The sequence below is a fragment of the Triplophysa rosa genome, unplaced genomic scaffold, assembly GCF_024868665.1.
Source record: "Triplophysa rosa unplaced genomic scaffold, Trosa_1v2 scaffold617, whole genome shotgun sequence".
In the NCBI taxonomy this organism is placed as follows: Eukaryota; Metazoa; Chordata; class Actinopteri; order Cypriniformes; family Nemacheilidae; genus Triplophysa; species Triplophysa rosa.
The window spans coordinates 1-1,379 of record NW_026634631.1 but is presented as its reverse complement, the minus strand read 5'-3'; the positions used below and the strand labels follow the sequence as shown (position 1 = coordinate 1,379).

Below are 1,379 nucleotides of genomic sequence, written 5' to 3'. Positions count from 1 at the left end.
GATTTTACATTTCTGTTTTGATTCTGTTACAATTCTGCTTAAATCATATGATACCAAACATTTTGTTGAGGTATAAAAGTTAAAATAAAATGATATGCTGTTTGAAAATGTGACCAAATGCTGGTTGTAGCAGAGGTGTCCCTCATACAGATATAGTTCAGACCAGGTAAGCGTCGGTATGGAGACATTTTGCTGAGCCATATATCATAATATGATGCTGGTAAAGCAAAGAATGCGCAAGAACTGGATGATTTTTCTGAAGATCAGCGGGCAGTTGACAGCTGAGGACAAACAAGGTACTTATTCTTAACAACCACAAAACAAAAACAGTCGTTGATTGTCCAAGTAACATGATTAAGAATCCAGTGTATGTAAATGATCAAACAGAATGATCGTGTGAGTTGAGCCTTGAATGTTTCATTGCATTTCTTCCAGAGCACACCACCTGTAGCCAAAGCAAAGGAAAAACAACAGAATTATTTACTCCTTATATGAGCATTAAAATGTTTACACAAATCATGGAACCTTTCTAACCATAAAGTTACAGTAAGTTACTTACTGTAATATCTAAGCTATGTAAAGTGTCTTGTGTCTGAACAGAGGCATCTGCATATGAGACACAGAGTAAAGAGCAAATAACACAGTTAATATAAACATGCACAACAATGCCAAATATGTGCATTGAGTACAGAGAATCAGCAAGTTAAAGCAAGGTATATTTTATAAGTCTAGTGAGTGAAGTTATACGACCCATTTACCATGGTTTTACTACAGGAGCCAAAGTTTAACCATGGTATATGTACGACAACTATGCTAATACAACAGATACATACTGTATATATAGCATTTTATACAGTGAAAGTGTAATAACCATTTCGGTTTTGGCAGATTGATTACCACTTGCGTTGTCTGATGGCCTGTAGAATACATGTAGCAGCCATTCATACTGCTTAAAAAACCACCGCATTTATTGATCTCTAAGTTCTTTAACTTAAGCAAACGTGTTAATATACATTTTGGTTAACAAACAGAAACAAAACACAGGTTTAATTGTAAAAACAATCACCTAGACATACTTGAGATCTGCCTCCTCTGCTCTGCCATGACGATCGATCCGTTGCACTGTATTTTTTGTTTTAATGCAGAACTTACATATTAACATACACACCGAATACAATCAGGGAGAAACATCTTCATAACTTCACAAATTGTAAATAATTACCTTATTAAGAGAAAATTCAATTCAATTTTATTTATATAGCGCTTTTCACAATGTGCATTGTTCCAAAGCAGCTTTACAGGAGCAAATAAGAAAAACACAGAAAGGTAAAACACAGCACAGTGCATGGTGTTTATAGACCAAGCAAGATCATTATAAT

General features: G+C 34.6%; 1 long non-coding RNA gene across 1 annotated transcript; it reads right to left on the bottom strand.

Moving 5' to 3' along the window:
* Positions 1-27: 27 nt before the first annotated feature.
* Positions 28-1,350, bottom strand: LOC130551084 (uncharacterized). The gene is made up of 3 exons (XR_008962531.1): positions 1,067-1,350; positions 560-606; positions 28-445 (listed from the first exon to the last, which is right to left on the bottom strand). It is a non-coding gene; the product is annotated as an uncharacterized LOC130551084 (long non-coding RNA).
* Between the last annotated feature and the right edge of the window lie 29 nt (positions 1,351-1,379).